General features: G+C 40.2%; 1 long non-coding RNA gene across 4 annotated transcripts in view; it reads right to left on the minus strand.

Moving 5' to 3' along the window:
* Gm30507 overlaps positions 1-21,402 on the minus strand; it is a 62,630-nt gene that overhangs the window by 10,127 nt on the left and 31,101 nt on the right. For 3 of the 4 annotated variants that reach the window (XR_876163.1, XR_876164.1, XR_384971.2), the window contains one exon: positions 19,576-20,047. The exons of the other annotated variant lie outside the window; for it this stretch is intronic. This is a non-coding gene — a long non-coding RNA (predicted gene, 30507). Of the gene's footprint in view, positions 1-19,575; positions 20,048-21,402 lie in introns of those variants that run through there. 4 annotated transcript variants of the gene reach the window in all.

Below are 21,402 nucleotides of genomic sequence, written 5' to 3' on the forward strand. Positions count from 1 at the left end.
AACTCAGATCTTCTGCAATAACCGTAAGCACCCTTAACTGCTGTCAGATCTCTAGTACTGTGGTCAGAGACGTCCTAAACCATACAGTCTGAGATGGACAATTCAGAGGAGATCCATGCTCAGTGAATGTATGCTTATATCTATTGACTCTTGCTTCTAACATTTGTTGTTTAAGTTTTCTTTTATATGCATGACTGTTTAGCCCTGCGCTTGCATGGTCAGTGTCCCAGGAGGCCAGCAGAGGGCGTTGAATCCCTGGAGCTGGCTTTGCAGACTGTTGTGAGATGCTGTGCTGAGAATTAAACCCAGGAGCTCCGTAGGAGCGGGGAGCAGCGGCAAGTGCTCATAAGGTGGAGCCGCCATCTCTCCAGCCCCAACTTCTACTTCTTATACACTTTCAGGTAAAAGAAAAAGAAGGTGATACAGCGCCTTTTAAAGGAAAAGGTACCGGGAGATTTACTATTGGGCATTTCCACTCCTGCTCGTCAGAGGCATGCTACAGCGTCAAAGGGCATCTTTCCCTTGGGGTAGTTGTACTGATAGATAGTCAGTAGTAATTTGCACCAAGTTATTTCACTGCCATATTATGCCCAGGAATTGTCTTATAACCTACAATGAGATAAAGAATTCTTCTCTTATTAACCTCTTCCTTTAGGACCAGGCAAAGAACCTATTAAATCCCCGCCTCAAATTATGCCTATAGACAACCTTAAAATCCAAGGTTATAAGTCATATAACCGTGGCCACTGGTTAAATCATTCGGTAATAAAAATACATTCCCTCCCTGTTTTGAAGGATAACCCTGGGAACTAAGATATGGTAAAGGACAAAGCTATGCAAGCACGTATAAATCACACGTACGCTTGTGCAGTAAGTCAGGCGACTTCTGCTTCCATCCCCTCTCCATGATTCTCCATTCCGACAGATCCCAAGCTTTCGATTAAACACACTTAACACACACACGCACACACACACACACACACACACACGCACGCGCGCGCGCGCACCTTTATACAAATTATGTAAAGTACTTTTCAACTCCATACTACCCATTCTCTAATAATGACCGAATCAGGATAAAAGCTCTGGCCAAGTTTATGAATGCCTGGAACGTTAACTGACCTGCTAGGCATCACATCAGCCAACCATGCTTCGAAGGTAAGAAATCTGACAGTTCACCTGCGAACCATTTATTTTGCTGATATATTTGAGGACAGTCCGGTAACGAGAGGCATTTATGTATTCAGATTTTTTTTTTTTAGAGGTTGATCCGCTTAGTTGTGTTCCTCTGTACAACTGGCTACAATAAAATCCTAAACAGTGGGCAGATGATGAACATGGACATTTCTTTCACTAATCTGAAAACTAGGAAATCAAAGATTTGGGCTAGGTATTAATAATTTTGGTAACTGAAGGAAGAGTTCTTTCTTCCTTTTCTTTGATTTTTGTTTGTTTGTTTCTCTCTTTCTGCATTCACGGTAAGGGTAAATAAGTGTGCGTGCACACATACATGAGTGTGAAGGTCAGAGGTCAACTTCGGGACCCGTTCCTCAGGAACCATCATCGTTGTTTTCGGCTAGAGGATGAGCCATGCTTTGAGAGCTCAGCAGTTGGACAAGGGTCTGCCTGTCTCCAGCTCTCCAACATCAGGATCACAAGCACATGCAATGCACAGCTATGTGAGTGCAGGGTATCAGACTCAAGAACTCAGCCTTGCATAGCAAGTGCTGACTAAGCCAGCCACCTCCTCAGCTCCCTGCCTACTGTCTCTCCTACCGGTGTCCTCTTGCTGTGTATATTCAGAGTGCAGGGTATGAAGGGGTCTTTCTGTGGCCTCTGTCACCATGTCACTGACCACATTGATCCGGGCTCTTTCTTAGTTTCCTCATCTCTTAACAAAGGCCCCACTTTCTAAAACATCCCCCTGGGGGTGTGGAACCCAGCACATGAGTTCAGATCACTTGAATTCTGAATTGTACTTTACAGCAAGGCCCTGTGTACCATCCGTCCCAATCTGGGCTTCCACTGTCAGCATATGAAGAAGCCACAGGCTCATTCCCTGGTCTTAGTAACCCCTGTCCCAGTGCCGTGTGGCACAGTTTGGTAAGCGTGACCCCTAGGCCAGCTGTTCTCAACTGTCTGCCTTATTTCAACAATCAAAGTTTCATTTTCTTCAAGTTAAAACAAAATTCTAAAAGGATTTTGTACCTTGAACATTGAACTGAGAATTCCTGACTTTTGAATTACTTGGAACATCTAAGCTAATTTTAGAAACATGGCTGGATGTCTCTGTCAAGACTTAATTCTTATTTGAAAAATCAGATGAGGTCAGCTTTCACTTCTCTTGGGATTTCGCTCAGTTAACACAAAATGTCTTTACCTTTTATTTACTCTCTGTGAATAGCTCTGCCTCACTTTTAAAATGTGCCTATGTTTAGAAAATAGATATAGAGAAGGAAAAAAAATGGGAAGTGAATTTTTTTGAATGTAGATAGTTTGGTGCTGTGTAGCAGAATCAATGAGAATTTGTTTCTAGATGGCTTCACCAGTGTGGACACCCGTCACATACTTCCAAATTGCTGAGAAAATACATTCTTTTAAAATGGCTCATTAAAAGCAGACATAGTCACTCGTGCCTAATATCTTAGTATTCAGTAGATGGAGATAGGAGGATCATGGATTCAAGGCCAACCTGGGCTACACAGCAAAACCTGAGCTACCCTGACTCAAAGCAATAAGAGTAACACAAACGAATAAAATAAGTAAATAAGAATGTCGTATAAGGCTGGGCGTGGTGGCGCACACCTTTAATCCCAGCATTTGGGAGGCAGAGGCAGGCGGATTTCTGAGTTCGAGGCCAGCCTGGTCTACAAAGTGAGTTCCAGGACAGCCAGGGCTACACAGAGAAACCCTGTCTTGCAAAACCAAAAAACAAAAACAAACAAAAGAATGTCGTATAAGACTGCCTTGTCCGGCGCTCCTTTACTCCTTCCAGTCCTGGCTCCAGAGTGCTCCCTGCAAATCCACGAGGAAGATGAAGCCATTTTCTCTAGAACTATCACATCACCCGTATAACTAAAATGTGCTTTTCGTTTTGCTCTGAACCCCCTTTCAGTTTATCTCTACTAGGGAGCAATCATTCCATTCCTCCCCAGGAAGCTCTCAGAGGTGGAGTGTAAGGTGAGGACTGAAGACCTGCGATAACTCAGTCCAGCACGTGGGCCACACCTACCAGGTCTTGGAAAATAAGATTGGAGAGGGAAAAGGAAGACAGGAGTTAGCAGAAGGGAACTTGACTGTTGTCCAAGCACAGGGGCTCAGCTTCCCCACTCAGTTCCTTTCTTAGGAAAAAAGTCATTTCAGTTTCCTACACTGGAAGGTGGATGAAGTCTAAAAAGCCCCCTGCTGGCCACTCCTATTTCCACCCTATCAGTGCCTTTAAAATATAAGGCATACAAATTCCCTTACTTTAGCCATATTTATAACATAGTTTAACTTTCCATAACTAACTGGGATTTCTTCTACTTTCTCTTTTATTTAATTAAATCGACTATACCAATGCAAACTGCTAAAGACATGTCCCTGACTTGACTGTCTTTGATCTTTTTAAAAAAATAAAATAAAATCAATTGTTTAAAAAAAAAAATACATGTTTCTGGTGAAGTAGAATCTAAAATTATGTAACTAATGGATTGGTTTGTTATTTTTATCCTAAAGTGAAGAGAAATGTTGTTGTTTTTTTTTTTTTTTTACTATCTAAAGAACATGAAAAAAATTTAAATTAAGTAATAAATCAGTTTTGTCCAAAATTATTTAGACTAATGATTCCCTGTCTTAGTCTAGGAAACTGGCAATAATTATGCATAACAAACAAAAGCCTTGGCTGACTTTGTTCCATGCTCTAAGTTTACTCTACGAGGTCAGTGTGCAGACTTCTCTAGAAAAGAGAATTTCCTGGGGCAGACTGACCCAGGTTGTACAGGAATGTAAATAAAAATGATTGAGGATTCCTTTCTTTGCATAGAACAAATATTTCATGACTTTGTATATTATAATCCTCTTTCTCGTGTCTAACAAAGACATCATAGCATCAGCCAAATACTTAAAGCCTACTATTAAGATAAAAGCATTACTCCAATTTGTCATCACTTCTATTTAATTATATTTGTAAAAGAAGTGTGATTAATGGCACAGAAAGCAGATGCTTTGTAAGAGTGACAGCCATGTCACTGTGAACACAAAACGTTCCTCTGAAATGGACTCCAGGGTCTTCTGCCTAGCAAACTTGGGCAAGCGTGGACGTGCAAGAGAGAGCTGCCACAGTAATGTTTTAGTATTGCCATAGCTTTGGATGAGATTCTCTTCCACGTGAACAAGTCTTTCCTCATTCCTGACATCACTAACCTTTAGCAAGTCTATGGTTCCTCCATTCCACAGCCTTTGTAAAAACAGGAATGAATCTGCTACATGGTGTTCTGTACGTGAGCTTAAGAACGTTACTTACTGTATTCCAGAACACATTACTCCTTCAGGCTAGGGATACACCTGCATGACGGAACATCTCCTACCATGTGTGCATTCCTGTGATTGCTTCCTAACACCACAAAGGGCACAAAAAAAAAAAAAAAAAAAGGCAAAACCTTAAGCTCTCAGAGTCAGCATTATGAACGCAAGCCAGGACACGCTAAACTTTTCCTGAGGCAGAGTCCAGTCGAAAACTTTATGACAATCTTCCTGGATTGAGCTTTGCCTAAGATCTTCCCGTTGGTCATGAGACAGTCAGGGGACTAAAAGTGTGTCACTTGATTAAGTTTTTCAGGCTGATAACAAGAAGGTAAGCAACTATGTTATCCAGGAGGTTCCAAAGTCCCATGTCCATTCTGGGTCAACTACAATAATTCCCCTTCCTACGTCCAGACACTGCCTGTCACCTAAAGCCCATTAGGGGGCAATTTCCTAAAGCTGAACCCGAAGAGATTATGGGCTGCCCAGCTCAACCGAAGAAGCCAGCTAGTGTGAGTCACCAGAAAGTTCCTATAACCTAAGAACTTCTCTTACAGAAAATGCTACTTCCCAGGCTATCAAAAGAATCATCTTTCCCCTCAGGGCAAGGCTGGCTCTGCACACACAAATAGAGAGCATTTTCTTCGGCCTCCAGTTCAGATGGAGAAGAGTGATTTCTGTGTTGTTTATGTTCACTTGCTCTTTCAACCTAAGTTCAAAGGTTTGACTGCACCTCAGCACTTCAAACCCTTGGGCGGTGATCGCAACGTTCCATTGCATAGACACTCCTGAGGGGGGCAACATTGAACCTGTCAAGGATGGTTTCCCCTGCTTCTGGGCTCTAATGCTTCTCTCTCTACCAGTAGAGCTTTCAGCAGGAAAGACTCATTGATTTAGAAAGAAAAATGCTCCAGGTTCAAAGTTGAGCCAAGCAGTCCTTCCGTCCCACCAACAAATGCTAAGTACATATTCACTCGTGTTTGCTTTCTCAAGAGAGATTAGGAAAAGGAAATAGGAACACATTTGTATAGAATTTTCCTGAATCAAAAGTTATTATTGAAACCCAATACTATCCTGAAGCAAACAACCTTCTATACACAGTTTTAATATCAATTAGTTAATTGAAAATACTAATTGCCTATAAAAACATTCCATTTTCACTGAAAAACATCCACAACACATAAAGTATATTTAAATATACGATACACTAGGAAACAAAACAACCTGGAAGCACTGCTAATTACTTTGTCTTGCCAAGTTTGAACAAAGGGGATTCAATTTTGTTTCTTTAGTTCTGGGAACTGAACCCAGGGTCCTGTGCATGAGAAACAGAGAGTCAGAAACTCCAAATGTTGAACAAACTTTGACTTCCTCATAGAAAAATGAACCAGTGATTTCTCTAGACTCTGAGGGAAAAGCAGTCTTTTCAGATTATAAACTGTGAATGCCCTTCTCTTTCTAGACCACTGTGTTATGACAAATTGGCTACGTTTTATAACTGAGCAATGTTTTGACTCTTGGGGAATACTATAAAGTATGGAAAAACATGTGAGTATACATGTACTCTCATATAACCCAATAAGCTTACGTCAGTATAAGTGTTTTTGAACTGACTGTAATAGTCTAAGAGTTTGTGTTGACAGGAAGCACATAACCAAACACATGATTATGTTAGTAACCATATAAATATAAACTTTAGTGAACTAGAGCATTTCATTCTATATTACTTCACTAAGAAAATGTACTTGCTGCCTTAAGACTCCTTCACTGTACACTGATGAGCAGCTAGGATTCTCAAAGACTCTCAAATCCTCAGCGTTCTGTTGACTTCGGATTATGCACTTCTCTTGTTCACAGGGACCCTTATCCACTTGACACTCACTAAGCCACTGCTGTGAACTTTGCTTTGAGTTTGATCTCAGTGCTCTCCAAAGCCACTAATCATTTCTTCAATGTAAAACACAGTGAGTGCTTGGACATCACATATTTAATATTTTTGAATGATATTGCTACTTTCCTTAAAAATTTGCATTAAAATCCAACTCCTGGGGCCCCAGAAATATGACCTTACTTGGAAGTAGAGTCATTGCAGATGTAATTTGTAATAGGATGAGGTCATACTAGAGTAGGCTGACCCTTCCGCCAATATTTCTGGTACTCTTATCCATAAATGTGTCTCTGATGTTAGAGACACAATGTGACAGTACAGACAGATTGTTGTGCACTCCCAAACCAAGGCAACCAAAAATTTCTGGAGAACCATAAGAGAATCAGGAAAGGCAACAAAGAGTTACCCTACAGATTGTAGAGGTGGCCTGTAGCTTCCAACAACTCCAAAGAACCTCGAGACAATAGAGCACTATAGTTTTCAGAAGCCTGGCTTAGAGTAGTTCACCATGGAAGTCTACTGCATACCTTAAGACCACTAAGCCCTGCACTGTATTTTTTTCAAACAACCATACTACAGTCTCAACAAGATTCTTCCCAGTTCCTAATATGCTGAGGTTCCTTGAGACACCGAAAAAACCTCACACTCTATGACCATGTATATGTTAGGGCTTGTCAAGTTCATAACCATAGTTTGCCTACATCAACCAATGAACTATATGACTATATAGCAGAGCAAGCTCAATCATACACAAAGGGCATATCCACTCTGAGTTAATATACATCCTTCCATTTATTTCCCCAAAAGTAAAGCAAAAATAGTTCTACAGTAAGTCTTCCCATGTCCTCTAGTTTTCCAGTATTTTTTGAAGAAAGACATATATGCGTGTGGACCCTTGACATAAAGATGAACAAGAGATCTTAAAAATGCTGAGGCAGTCACCATGCTTTTCCCTTCCTCTTCCTCTATTCTTCATGAGTGGTGACATATCTGATGGTTTCTACAAGCCACAGTTGCTTCTCAGTAAGCCCCAGTATGGGATCCATTTCATTTTGGCTGAAAGTAAAATATTCTACCTGTAATGTATAATAGAAACATTGAACATTTATGGAACCAAAAATAAGTTTAAGAAACAATACCCATATAAAATTAGAACACGGTGGGGATTTTTTTTTGAAAGAATGGAATTGAAGTTCTAAATGAATAGATGTATGTAATGCCTTAGTATAGGACGCTATATACATGTGATACCTCTCAAAATTATTTCATGTATTTAAATCCTACTCCAGTAAAAAAAGTAATATTTAGCATTGAAAAATAAAATATGTTGGAATAAAGCTATTCAATGAGACAAAAGATTCCTACGATGAAAACCTTAAGATACTGAAGAATTAGAGAAGACATTGGAGTCAAGCTGTGGTGTCACACACCTTTAATCTCAGCACTTGGTAGAGGAACGCAAATCTCTGAATATGAGGCCAGCTTGGTCTATAGAGAGAATTCCAGGAAAAGTCAGGACTAACTGAGAAACCCTATCTTGAAAAACCAAGACAAAGAAGAAGAGGAGGAAAAGCAGGAGGAGGAGGGGGAGGAGGGGAGGAGGAGGAGGGGGACGGGGGAGGAAGGAAGGAAAGAAGGAAGGAAGGAAGGAAGGAAGGAAGGAAGGAAGGAAGGAAGGAAGGAAGGAAGGAAGGAAGGGAGAGAGAGACAGAAAGAAGGAAACAAAGAAAGAGAGAGGGAGGGAGGGAGGGAGGGAGGGAGGAAGAAAGGAAGGGAGGGAGGAAGAAAGAAAGAGAGGGAGGGAGGAAGGGAGGGAGGGAGGGAGGGAGGGAGGGAGGGAAGGGAGGGAAGGAAGACAGACAGACAGACAGAGATATAGACATTGGAAGATGGAAAGACCTCCTGTGTTCTTGGGTTGGAAGAAGAAATATTGTGAAACTGACTTTCATACTAAAAGCAATCTATAGGTCCCATGCTATTCCAATCAAAATCCCACCATCATTCCTCAAAAAAATGTGGAAAAGCAATATTATGTATGTGGAAGCATAAACAATCCTGGGTCATCAACCCAAACCTAAACAAGAAGTAAACTGCTAGAGAAGTCACCATACCTGACTTCAGGTTGTACCTCAGAGCCTCAATATCAAAATCAGCATGGTGCTGGCACATGGAGAAACATACAGATAAATGGACCACTGGATACAGATAGAAGTCTACACAACTACAACCACCCAAACGTTGGTGAAGATGCCAAAAAACATGCATAGAGAAAAGGCAGCATCTTCAACAAACAGTGCTTGGAAAACTGAATATTACGTACAGAAGTATGAAATCAAATTTTTATCTCTTATTCTGCACAAAACACACATAAAATGGATTAAATACCTCAGTGTAAGATCTGAAATTCTGAAACTGCCAGAGGAAATCATAGGAATTATACTTTGACATACAGACTCAGTAAGGACTTCCTGGGCAGGACTCTAGTTGTACAGTAAATAAAGCCAACAACTGATGGAGGGGAGACCTCATGAAACTATGACCATTCTATATAACAAAGGAAAGTGACAATCAGTGAGTGAAGAGGCAGCCTCCAGAGAAGACTTTGCCAACTGTACATGTGTCTAAATATTAATTCAGAGAATTAGTGTCTGAAATACAGCCAACTAAAGGAAAAAAAGTTAAGCATTAAAACCATGAACAACTAAGCTGAAAAGCAGGCCATAGAATCAGAAAGCTCTCAAAAGAACCTCAAATGTCTAGGAATAGTTTTTTAAAGTATTGGCCATTTTTAACCACCAGATAAATGTAAGCTAAAAACTACTTTGATCTCTCTTCCTACTTAGTTATAATGGCTATCATTAAAGTAGCAAATTACAATAAATATAGAGAAACTTATATTCTGTCCATAGGAGGGTAAGCCATCCTTACAAACAGTTGGTCGGGGAAGTCATTCTGGAAACAAATATGGAGATTTCATGTACAACTGAAAACAGAAGTACCATGCCACTCTCATATATACTCAGAGGACTGCATCTCCTGCTACAGCAATGCTTCCATGGATGTGTTCATTGTTTTTCTAGTCACAATAACTAGAAAACAGAATCAATCCATATGCCATCAATGGACAAATGAGTAATTAGAATGGGGTACATGTGAACAGTAGAGTTTTATTCAGCTATAAAGAAAGGTGAAATTTAAAATTTTTTGCCAGAAAAGAATGGAAAAGAAAGGAAGAGAAAGGGAGAGGAAAGGAAAGAAAAAGAGAGGAGAGGAGAGGAGAGGAGAGGAGAGGAGAGGAGAGGAGAGGAGAGGAGAGGAGAGGAGAGGAGAGGAGAGGAGAGGAGAGAAGAGAAGAGAAGAGAAGAGAAGAGAAGAGAAGAGAAGAGAAGAGAAGAGAAGAGAAGAGAAGAGAAGAGAAGAGAAGAGAAGAGAAGAGAAGTGAAAGGAAGAGAAAAGAAGAGAAAGGAAGAGAAAAGAAGAGAAAAAGGAAAAACAGACGGAAGGATGGAACTGGAGAATATTCTGTTAGGTGAAGAGGTAACCTGGACCCAGAAAGAAAAATGTCACATGTCCTTCTCTTATGTGGTTCATTGTTTTCAACTTTTTAACTTGTAAAATGTAATTTGAACTATCTGGAGGAGGAGACCTATAAAGGGTGTTGATCATAGAACACATGTGATACTAAAGTAGAGGAAGAAAATACAGAGGATGACAAGATATAAACAGGGTTGGAGGTGAGAGATGGAGTAAGGAAGGAGGTGGGCAAGAGGATAAACCAGACTCGAGATCTATGAAGAACCAATATGGTAGCCAACCATGATAGTTTAAATGAGAATGGGCCCCTTAGGCTCATAAATTTGAATTCTCAGTCCCCAGTTGGTTAGATTAGGATTAGGAGGTAGGGCCTTGTTGTAGGACATATACCACTGAGAGAGGATGGGATTTGTTGCTGAATCATTCCCAAGACTCCACTTCTCTAAATTGGACATCTCTCTGCCTCCATCTCCAACTTATGGATCAAGATGTAAGCTCCCATGTTTTGCCATCATGGGCTCCAAACCCCTGAAATGATAGATTCCAAATTTTATACCTTGCCTTGGTCATGGTGTTTTATCAAGAGAATTAAGACATTTAGTAATTAGCATATCTATTGACTGAGTAAGATAATGACTATATTTTATGTGTTTAAATATAAGCTGATTAATATGTATATACTTAAAAAAAAACAGTCTGCACAAGTACATAATGCTAATCTAGATACTATGGGTGGTAAAACAAAAATTCCAGTGAGAACTATAGGATACCTCCCTATGATAGTTAGCCAGGAAGCTCTTAGACACCCTCAAAAACAACACAGGCTACTTCATGTCATGGTACTGTAAACTAGTCAAAGGTCCATGGCTTGGGAAGCTAAAGGTGCCAGAGATGAACCTCATACTTACATTTCCATAAATAGAAATCAATCTTATGTTTCTAACTAGATTATTAATGCCTTCAGCCTTTGTCCAAAAAGCTTTTGTTTGCAGTGAACAGAGGTTAATGATCCATAGTTGGTCAAGGTGCTGAAAGTAAGTGACGGTTGAGTGCTCAGCCCTCAATGAGACATCCATGTCATAGTTTACAAGGTTCAGGGGACATTACCAAAAAGAGGTGAACAGAGTGTAAAATCTGCATGACAGAGATGAAGGTGGTGATATGATCTCTTCTAGGCATGACAAGGCCATTGTAACAATGAAGTCAGCAGCTATGGCTATCTGCATATGACTGGATCTGTCAATACTCAGCCATAGATAGATGGGATCTAGCCCTTCTTTAAAGAGATCTTAACAAGTGATGGCTATTGCAGGAGGGAGAACCACTTCAGGGCACCTTGGGTAAACCCCGGGAATTGCAAAACAAAGCCAAAAGTAAACAAGAAGCCATGATAGTGGGGTGTGGAAACATGCTGTGGGCAAAGTGATTCTGTGAATGGGAAGAAGAGAAGATGGGGTAGTGAGTGTGATGAGAATGTATTACACACATACAGGAAATGGCCAAAGAATAAATTGACTTAAAATAACAGGTGATAGATAGATAGATAGATAGATAGATAGATAGATAGATAGATAGATAGATAGATAGGTGATAGATAGATAGATGATAGATAGATAGATACATAGATAGATAGATAGATAGATAGATAGATAGATAGATAGATAGATAGATAGATAGATGAAAGATAACTATAATCAATTTAACATGCTCTTGTACAAGTAAGAATTGCCAGAAAAGTATTTGAGTTAGAAAGGAAGAGGAAGAGGTCACAATTCATGACACAACATACATATCCAAACTCTAGAGCACTCAAAACACCAGACTTTAATAAACAGATAAGTCAATGATAAAGTACAAAAAGCCTAGCAATAGTCCCAAATATGTGTAAAGCTGTAATGTATAGGAAAATTCAAGTTGTAAATTATTAGGGAAATGTGTTGCTGCTCAATAAGTTGTGCTAAGAAAATGATTCTTTGTTACAGTAAGGTATACTAATTCATGGATTGCCAATGAATCTAAAAACTAGACATCAAAAAAATAAAAATGTGAACAAATATAAAAAATGTAGAGATATGAGATATTACTGTTTGTGTTAGTTAGGGTTTTACTGCTATGAAAAGACACCATGACCAATGCAAGTCTTACAAGGACAATATTTGATTGGAACTGGCTTACAGGTTCAGAGGTTCAGTCAATTATCAAGGTGGGATCATGGCAACTTCCAGGCAGGCATGGGACAGGCAGAGCTGAGAGATCTACATCTTCATCTGAAGGCTGCTAGCAGAATACTGACTTGTAGGCAGCTAGGGTGAGGGTCTTAATTAAGCCCCTGCCAAGAGTAACACACCTACTCCAACAACGCCACACCTCCCAATAGTGCCACTCCCACCGCTAAGCATATACAAACCATCGCACTGTGAGATGCTCTTTCAATGTATTAATGTGAAGTGTAAAATCCTTTCAGTGTCCAAGGGGATTCAATCCAGGACCCCCTGCAGATGCCAGCATCTGCTGGTGTTCAAGTATCTTCTATGGAATGATTGTGTTTGCAGACAACACATGAACTCTCCTGTATATCATGCCAATTCTTACTTATAATAACTAATGCAAATAAATACTGTGTAAATAATGGCAAGGAAGAAAACTGTGTGTGTTTAATACAGACACAATTACATTTTGGGTATAATTTTGATCTTTGGATTGTTGAATTCTACAATGTGCAACCTGTGAAACTATATTTAATAATACATTTTTAAAGCTATTTCATTTAGCATAATCTTGGCTCCTTGCTAATGAACAGTGAGCAGAGCCATGGCAAAGGATTTCCAAATAACAGATTTTGATATTGGACTGAAAATCTCAGTTTAATGAGTACACCAGAGAGTCTCATGTAAGTTGTATGTAAGAATTATTTCCCAGCGAGATAACAGATTGAATACACAAACATGAAAAGGCTAATAGAAAAGTAAATAATAAAAAAAGGAAAACTTAAAGAAACTCTGATTTTTTTTAAAAATTAGGACAATGGAATATTCAGGAAAAGCAAACAGACTGATGTGGGAACTATCGAGGGGGATTAAGAGAGCCAGAAAGAGAGAGGAAGGGAAATGAACGAGAATAAAATGTACTGACACAACCGTATGACATTGCCAGGATGAAATTCGTTACTTTACACATGCTAGATTAAAATAGTCACTAAAAATTAGAATATCTTGTTAGGAAAGAATTATAAGAATCAACAGGAAAATGTATTAGTATGGAAAGTTTGAGAGTCCTTCAATGAAAATCAGACAAAGGAATAAATTAGGTGACTCCAAAATCCAGAAAAAGGTGACATGCAAATGAAGACAAATATTCTGTTCTCACTTCCAAAATAGAATCAGGTGCCCATCACTTTAGCAATTGAAATGATGTTTTTATGAGAAGTGGAACTGTCGTCTCAAATATCACGTCAGAGTTTTGTTCAATACATTTTTTACTAGAGAGCAATTTAACATTATTAGTCAAATACAAAAACCGATTAATCCCTTTTTGATCAATTAATTTGACTCTGGGGAGTACCCTCAGGAAGTCATCTTACGAGAATCAACAATTTACACACAAGAAATTAATAAGGCAAGAACTAACCCATGATAAGAGTTAAAGGTGAAAAGAAAACTTCCTTAATAAGAAAGGTTCTACTAAGTTATTTAATTTGGAAACTGTTTATGGTATATAATATATATAATATATATATTATAAGGGGGTAAGTAGGAATATTCCAGTCAGTCTTTCATGAGTGAAGAAGTTTGTGAAAGGTGTGTGTATATGTGTTTATTCAGAAAAATTTGGAGGAATTGGACTTTTCAAAATTCCAATACCAACAACCTTCCTTCACTGCTTATTTTATGTCAGTAGATTCAACCAGCTACATGTAGAAAATATTTTCCAACTAAGTTATAATTATATCATCTCCCTTTCTTCCTTCCAACTCCTTCTATGTCCCCTATTTTCAACCCCTATATCCTTTCCTTTATTCACTCTCAAATTATGGCCTTATTATTATTATTATTATTATTATTACATAAACATACAAATAACTATATTAAAATCTGTTTAATGTTGCTGGTATGTGTATGATTTCAGGACTGACTGTTTGGTACTTTGAGGACTAATCTATGGGGAAGGCTAATTATTCTCCTCTCAGCCACTGTTAGTTGTTTGTAGTTATTTGTCTATGTGTGGGGCCCATGCGAGATTTCTCTCTTCTACAGTGGCCTGTCTATGGGTATTATCACTGTTTGTGTTTTGCTTAGGAAGCCATGTTCTTGAGATAACTTAAGTTGAGCTTCTCTCTTATTTCTAGGACACACAAATCTTAGAACAGACTCTCTTGTCCTCTGGCTCTTACAGTCTCTCCTATTCTTTTTCAAGATTATCCCTGAGCCCTGCGTACAAGGAGTGTGTTGTTGATGTATTTATGCCACTATAAATTAGATGCTTATTTGGTGAGGGATGAGAGCTATACTTATCTGTGGAGATAAGGTGAGTATTTGGAATGCAGTTAGGAATAATGCTGGTGTACTAAAGTTGTAGTAATTGGGTCTTTCCTAAGATGCAGGATCCAACTCACTCTAGTAGTTGCATAGGTTTTCAATATCCAGCATGACTCCTATCCCTCATTAGTGGGCCTTAATGTGGCTAAAGAGTGGTTAGTTACACCAAAATATGAGTGCCACTATTGCACCTTTATGAATATCTTTCCATGACGATCATTGCTGTGGTTCATAGGTGTCATATCTGGGTAGATTTATTGATTGCTTTTCTCCTGTAGCAGTTCTCATAGTATCATTCTGGAACTATGGAAACTAGTCCTTGAGGAAGAGGTTTTCAAGTCAGGTCCAATTTAGATCCTTTGAGTCCTGTCTGAATACAAGGTGTCTCCAGCAATAGAGATGTATCTTCAGCTTCTGATAGGCAACCAGAGGTGATAGCAATAGTATGTACAGTCTTGGTAATCTCTTGAACTCTCCAGACAATAACAAGCGGAGATTCTTGTCTTTGGTAAAGGGGGTTTGGTTAGATGGTCAATGAGTCTTGAGGGAAGTACTGCCAGCCCAAGTTTAGATACATAAATGATAGATGATAGACAGATGGATAATTAGATGATTAGATAGATGATAAATGATAGAGATAGATGATAGACAGATAGATGGATGGAAAGAGAGAGGGGAGAGAGTGAGAGAGAGAGAAATAGATTATATGGATAAGGTATAGATACTTATATGTATTATATGTAAATTTAGGTATATATAATATGATTCTTTGTGTTTTTGAAACATCTGTAGTTTTATTTTTCCTTCTGTGCCTCCTCCATTAAAGACCCCTTCTTATTTTACCATTTCCTCTTCCCTTCTCTAAAGATCCCTCACCAAATTCATGATGTGTCCCCATGTGGGTCTGGGGCTCACAGTTTAGGAAGTGTGGCACAAATGATTTGAAGGATGTGGGAGGATGTGAATAGGCTACATGCAAGTAGCATGCCTTCCTCTAAAACAAAGGTCACTGAGGTACCCGAGGATTCCAATTACTGTGGGAAATGTAAGAGAGGAATTAAGGACCAAAATCCCATGGGTACCTTGGAGTGATTATAAACAATACATTTAATTTTTCTTATTCCCTCTTTTTTTCAAAATTTCACCCAAGAAAATATGGTTTCATTGACTAAATAGATATTTTCATATAATACTGGTGGTGCTAGAAATTATTTTTTAAAATTTTACTCTGTATTAATTTGTATATTTGTGTGTGTGTGTGTGTGAGAGAGAGAGAGAGGGAGAGAGAGAGAGAGAGAGAGAGAGAGAGAGAGAGAGAGAGAGAGAGAGAGAAAGAGAGAGATTTTTGCCAGTATGTAAAATTTCTAGCTACCTATCAAGGTGCATGACACAACACCAGAATGGAGCAATGGAGCAATGGAGCCAGGCCAAACAAACAGACGATTACAAGAGTGGCTACTAAGGGAACGCCATTCAGTCTGTCCTCTTTATTAAACACTGAGTGTGTTTAATAAAAGTGGCAGGACTGAGAAGGAATGGAAGTCTGCTTATACATGGACTTGGCTTATATATGTTCTAATTTCACTGGTGTGTGTGTGTGTGAGTGTGTGTGTGTGTGTGTGTGTGTGTGTGTGTGTGTGTGTATACCATTGTCAAATCTTTGAATATTTATTATTGAATAAGAATTAGCTTCAGGGTATGGGGAGGCTCAAGCAATAAAATGCTTCATATGCAGGGATGAGATTCAGAGTTAAGCACCCAGGACTCATATAGGAAATCCACAGGTAAAGATCCTTTCCCAATCTGTTGGTGGCCTTTTTGTCTTATTGAGGGTGTCTTTTGCCTTGCAGAAACTTTGCAATTTTATGAGGTCCCATTTGTCAATTCTCGATCTTACAGCACAAGCCATTGCTGTTCTATTCAGGAATTTTACCCCTGTACCCATATCTTCGAGGCTTTTCACTACTTTCTCCTCTATAAGTTTCAGTGTCTCTGGTTTTATGTGGAGTTCCTTGACCCACTTAGATTTGACCTTAGTACAAGGAGAGAGGAATGGATCAATTCGCATTCTTCTACATGATAACCGCCAGTTGTGGCAGCATCATTTGTTGAAAATGCTCCCTTTTTTCCACTGGATGGTTTTTGCTCCCTTGTCAAAGATCAAGTGACCATAGGTGTGTGGGTTCATGTCTGGGTCTTCAATTCTATTCCATTGGTCTACTTGTCTGTCGCTATACCAGTACCATGCAGTTTTTATCACAATTGCTCTGTAGTACAGCTTTAGGTCAGGCATGGTGATTCCACTAGAGGTTCTTCTATCCCTGGGAAGAGTTTTTGCTATCCTAGGTTTTTTGTTATTCCAGATGAATTTGCAGATTGCCCTTCCTAATTCATTGAAGAATTGAGTTGGAATTTTGATGGGGATTGCATTGAATCTGTAGATAGGGGACTAATATCCAATATATATAAAGAACTCAAGAAGGTGGACTCCAGAAAATCAAATAACCCCATTAAAAATGGGGCTCAGAGCTAAACAAAGAATTCTCACCTGAGGAATACCGAATGGCTGAGAAGCGCCTGAAAAAATGTTCAACATCCTTAATCATCAGGGAAATGCAAATCAAAACAACCCTGAGATTCCACCTCACACCAGTCAGAATAGCTAAGATCAAAAATTCAGGTGACAGCAGATGTTGGTGAGGATGTGGAGAAAGAGGAACACTCCTCCATTGTTGGTGGGATTGCAGGCTTGTACAACCACTCTGGAAATCCGTCTGGCGGTTCCTCAGAAAATTGGACATAGTACTACCGGAGGATCCAGCAATACCTCTCTTGGGCATATATCCAGAAGATGCCCCAACTGGTAAGAAGGACACATGCTCCACTATGTTCATAGCAGCCTTATTTATAATAGCCAGAAGCTGGAAAGAACCCAGATGCCCCTCAACAGAGGAATGGATACAGAAAATGTGGTACATTTACAAAATGGAGTACTACTCAGCTATTAAAAAATGAATTTATGAAATTCCTAGGCAAATGGATGGACCTGGAGGGTATCATCCTGAGTGAGGTAACCCAATCACAAAGGAACTCGCACAATATGTACTCACTGATATGTGGATATTAGCCCAGAAACTTAGAATACCCAAGATATAAGATACAATTTGCTAAACACATGAAACTCAAGAAGAACGAAGACCAAAGTGTGGACACTTTGCCCCTTCTTAGAATTGGGAACAAAACACCCATTGAAGGAGTTACAGAGACACAGTTTGGAGCTGAGATGAAAGGATGGACCATCTAGAGACTGCCATATCTGGGGATCCATCCCATAATCAGCTTCCAAACACTGACACCATTGCATACACTAGCAAGATTTTGCTGAAAGGACCCTGATATAGCTGTCTCTTGTGAGACTATGCCGGGGCCTAGCAAACACAGAAGTGGATGCTCACAGTCAGCTATTGGATGGAACACAGGGCCCCCAATGGAGGAACCAGAGAAAGTACCCAAGGAGCTGAAGGGGTCTGCAACCCTATAGGTGGAACAACAATATGAACTAACCAGTACCCCCCAGAGCTTGTGTCTCTAGCTGCATATGAATCAGAAGATGGCCTAGTCGGCCATCAGTGGAAAGAGAGGCCCATTGGTCGGGCAAACTTTATCTGTCTCAGTACAGGAGAACGCCAGGGCCAAGAAGTGGGAGTGGGTGGGTGGGGGAGTGGGTGGGGGAGCGTGTGGGGGACTTTTGGGATAGCATTGGAAATGTAAATGAAATAAATACCTATTAAAAAAAGAAATAAAAAAAAAAAAAGGAAAGGAAATCCACAGGTGCAGCCCCACTAGGGAGGCGCAGACAGAAGGATCACTGGGGCTCAGTGAGAAAGCCCGTCTCAGAAACTAGAGTAGAGAATGACTAAGGAATACAGCCAAAGTTGACTTCTAGGCTCCACACACCTGCACATACCTGCATTTATACGCAACATAAACACATATACCCTTACATGGTTTTTGTTTTTTGTTTTTTTCAATTTTTATTTGTAGCTCTTTAAAAAAAATAGGTCACATGTAACAAACAGTGAAACTAGTGACACAGAAATAAGAAAAGGTTCTGGCCATGACTCAAGAAGCCATATGTGTAATTTCTAAATCGGAGTGGCAATTTGTGGTGCTGCGGAGAGAGCGCCCTGACTTCTCAGAGGCTCCTCTGTCTTGTCTTCCGTGGGCCTGCCTGCCAGCTCTGCCTCTCTCCTCAGAGGTGGTGTCCTTTCTGACCTACCCTGTCTCCTCTGATGAGACAGAATTTAGCTCTTGCAAGAAAAGCCAGCCCCTGCTGCCCTTGCTTGGAAGGAGAAACACACTCCTTCCGTGAGAGGCTGAAGAAAAAGAGATAAAGACTAAAAACTGAGCTAGGGACCTTTGCTGTAACTCAAGCTTCCTTTAACTCTCTTTGCAGGCAGAGCTTTGTCTAGCATGGTGTGGTGGTGGTGGTGGGGTCTCCTTTTGCGTTCTTGTTTTAACAACTTTTTTTTACAATAATAGAAGTAAAAACAAATCCTATTTTCCTCCATTTATGTAACAAAAAATGTGGGCAGTTTGCTGACAGAAATTTTTTTTCCGCTCCAGTTTGGATGACGGGAAGTTACAAACAGGTTTCACTGGTGTGTGTGTGTGTGTGTGTGTGTGTGTGTGTGTGTGTGTGTGTGTGTGTGTGAGTGTGTGTGTAGGAGCAAAGAAGCAGCCGCACTAATTTGAAGAGAACAAAGCTTGTACTTCCAGTTCCTTTCCCATGCCTGTCTGGCATTCCTGAGCTCGCACAGTCCTGCAGTCACTAGAGAGAAGCCAACGGAACAGTTCAGAACTTCCAAGCTTCTGCACCTAGAGGTCTTAAACACGACGAGATCCTTGGGGAGGGCAGTGAAGGCATCCCTTCGAGTCAACAGCTGAACAGCCATGCGAACTTATTACAGTATCTAAGATGATGGATGAAAGACAGAGGCTGGAGGCAGAGCAGGCAGGGCTCGGGAAGGAGGGAAGGAAGGAAGGAAGGAAGGGAGGGAGGGAGGGAGGGAGGGAGGGAGGGAGGGAGGGAGGGAGGGAGGGAAGGAAGGAAAGGTAGAGGAAGAGGAAAGAGACAGAAGAAGGGAAGGTACCTAAGTGGAAGGGCAAGATTTCTCTCACTTCATACAAAGTCGTTAGAGAACTTTTTAAAAGAAAAACAACTTTTGTGAATAGATAAGCACACAGTTATTAAGTCCTGAAACGCGCTTCAAATTCCCAACCCTGAATATGAAAAGTAAATACAAATGTATATAGTTTTCCTTCCAAGCACGGAGTTTAAGGGCAAGGTCTCCATCCTCTCCATTTTTTACATCCCTTTAAATGGAATATAACTGGATATTTATTCCGATTATTTTCTTCTTATTCAGCCATCACTGAACAAAAATACGATTTTCTTCCCTCAGCAGAGATTGGCCCAGTGGCTCTGATAAGATCCAGCAGCTCCACCACTGGCAGAATTCAGCTCCACCAGAATACTTCCCGGAGGGAAGAGAGGTGATTTGTCCCCATCAAAACAGACAACCTGCTGAATGAAGGGAGCAGTATCAGAGCACTTTCCATGACCTAGCTGGGACAGAAAGGGTAAATGTGACAAACACATGTACACACACACGTACACACACACACACACACACACACACACACACACATACACATACACACACTCATACACATACACACACATACACACACATGCATACACACACATACATGCACACACACATACATACATACACATACATACATACACACACATACAAGCACACACACATGCATACACACATACATGCACACACACATACACACACATACATGCATACACACACACAAGCACACATACACATACATGCACACACACATACAAGCACACACACATACATGCACACACATACATACACACACATACATACAAACATACATGCACACAAACACATACATGGACACATTCATGCACACACATACACACACACACACACACACACACACACTTTTCTCCTCATCCATATCAGCTGTGACAGTCATGGTGAGAATATTCTTTGACTCTATTGAGAGACATCGCGATTTGAAAGGAACCGGGATTTAAAACGTGCAAACAGCTTGCTAGCCTTCAATCACTTTGAAAGTCATATGAGTGCCTTAGGAACTCATGAGGTCGGTCTGGGGATGCAGTACTCTGGGGCAGAATGCTAGGCTAGCACGCAGGAGGTTCTGGGTTTGACCATCGGTACCCCACAAGTAGGTAGTGACACACACATAGTCACATATGCAGTCCTGTCATAGCATCACTCCAGAGGTGAAAACATGAAGAGCAATAGTTCAGATGATTGCCTCAGCCAGTTCCTAGACAACCTGAGCTACATGAGGCTTGGTCTCCAAGTCACAGTAACATTTTGAGACCTGTTTCAGCTCCCATTGTTATCGTATATACATTAGATGTTGTCTTCCAGGCTTCCCTTCCTCTACCTCTCTCTTCTCTCTCCTTTCCTCTCCCCTCCCTTTCCTTCCCTTCATCTCCTTTTTACTCCTTTTACTCTCTCTCTCTCTCTCTCTCTCTCTCTCTCACACACACACACACACACACACACATAACACACATATACAAGTGCACATAACTCACACATACTACACATACACATGGACACCACATACATGCTTAGACATATGCACATATCACACATGCATACACACATACATGTATACATACACGCATACACATATATATGAATTAATAATATTTGTAATGTATGGGAATTGTTTTAAAGCTATTTTTCTCCCCAAAGTGAGGAAGAAGCATGTCTTCTACCCACAAATAATTATTTCCTGTCCTGACAAGAAGCTAGAAGAACAAGGCATCAATCCAGTGTCCTCCAGACGTCAGTA

Source organism: Mus musculus, chromosome 16, assembly GCF_000001635.26.
Source record: "Mus musculus strain C57BL/6J chromosome 16, GRCm38.p6 C57BL/6J".
Lineage (NCBI taxonomy): Eukaryota > Metazoa > Chordata > Mammalia > Rodentia > Muridae > Mus > Mus musculus.